Source organism: Sinocyclocheilus grahami, unplaced genomic scaffold (genome assembly GCF_001515645.1).
Source record: "Sinocyclocheilus grahami isolate Dianchi unplaced genomic scaffold, SAMN03320097.WGS_v1.1 scaffold32.1, whole genome shotgun sequence".
NCBI lineage: Eukaryota > Metazoa > Chordata > Actinopteri > Cypriniformes > Cyprinidae > Sinocyclocheilus > Sinocyclocheilus grahami.
The window spans coordinates 4,618,100-4,619,995 of NW_015505211.1; positions in this window are offsets into that span (position 1 = coordinate 4,618,100).

Below are 1,896 nucleotides of genomic sequence, written 5' to 3' on the forward strand. Positions count from 1 at the left end.
GCTTTGCTTGCCTAGGTGGCCTAATTCCATACACGTACACACACAGACACATTTACTTTTACTAAAGTTTATATAATAGACTGCTTCACTTGAATGTCTCTGTCCCTTTTATTTTGTTGCTCTACCTTCTGTGGTATTATTGTTGAATAATCTTACTTTTTTTTACAAAAACTAACATTTACAAAAACAATGTTCCTGGGTAAATACAAGTTTTATCAACAGCAATGTATGACATATTACCAATTACAAAAAGTAGTTTCAATATTTAAAAATAATAGTCACTTAAACATTAAAAGTAACCTTGTCTGTGCAAAGTTATATCTGACCTTTAAAATTTTAAATGTCATAACCACCTTTCAAGTATTTCAACTCCACCTCCAAGAATGACATCAGTTGCACAAAACCAGGCGTTCATTCAACTAGACAAGTAGATCAACCTGAAAATGAACAATTTGTAAATTTTTTGGAATCTTGACCTTTCAAACATTCACATTCACTGACTTATATGTAAGGGATAATCAACGGTTTGCCGTGAAAAATGACGGTTATTTTAGTCAGTTATGGCTCGTTAGCTCAAGTATTCTGCCTGCTTCAAATCAGACGAAATAGTGCAGTTAGATCACATTTATTTGAATTAATTATAGCATTTATTTGAATTAATTAGCGATCGTTTGATCGAGAGAGAGAGATGACCATTGTGTGTGTGAATTACCTGCATCTGTGCATCTCTCTCTACAAACATTGAAGTTGTGAGTTTAGTTACTTAAACAGAGATTTTACCTCCTCGTTGCTGAGAAATATAATGCAGTGAGCCAGTATCTAAGCCATTTTATTAATAAAAGTCGCGGGAGAGCGTTGACAAGTTTATGTTGGCCTACTCCTGAATATTTCTGTGTGCGCAGCGGGATCTCCGATCTCTCTCTCTGTGTCTCTGTGCCAGACGAGTGGTGTGTGTGTGTGTGTGTGTGTGTGTGTGAGTGTCAAAACAGCGCATTAATAGTCTAACGGTGATTAAACTTACTTTGAACTACCTGTGCATTAAACGGTTTTAATGCATACTGCCTGCCAATCAGAATCAAGAATTCCAACAGACGATGGAATAAATAAACATATACATAACTCAGTTACATTTTTTCCATAGAATATTTATATAAATTGCTATAGTGCAATGACAACATCAAATCCAATTGTTTAATTATAGAAATAGTTATTTCATTTTGTTGTCTTATTATATCATACATATTTTTCTCAAACAATATATTTTATATGAAAATATAATCTACAGTTTATGGAAGCCAGTTTCCATAATTTTTCTCTCTGAACGTTTTTTTTCTGAGAAATTCTGAGAAAAAAAAAGTAAAAATGACAACTTTTCCTCGGAATTGTTAGATGTAAACTCAGAATTGCAAGAAAAAGTCGGAATTCTGAGTTTATATCTCAAAATTCTGTGTTTAGATCTGTAAGAAACAAAGACTGAATTGTCAGTTAAAAAGTCACAATTACCTTTTTAATTTTATTATAATTATATATGGAGGGATTGTACGAGGGATTTGTGGTCTGAAAGTCTGAAAACATCTAATTTAAAGAACTTTGCATATCAAATAGCAAACTAAATATTAAATAATACTATAATTTATTTTAGTAGTAGAAATAATAATAATAATCCCATTAACAAAAATGCTTCCATTGTAAGTGAATTACTGTAAATGTATTTTGGTTTGCTTTTACTACAGCAACAAAAGGATGAGTCAAAATTATTGTTTGTGATAATAGCATGTTACAGCCACTGCTGATGAAGCTTAAGTTGTATTTGTATTTAGAATATTCCTTTATAAAACATGATTATAGCATTGTGTCTTTTGTGTTTTTGAATTATCCTGTGTGTAACAAAAAAAA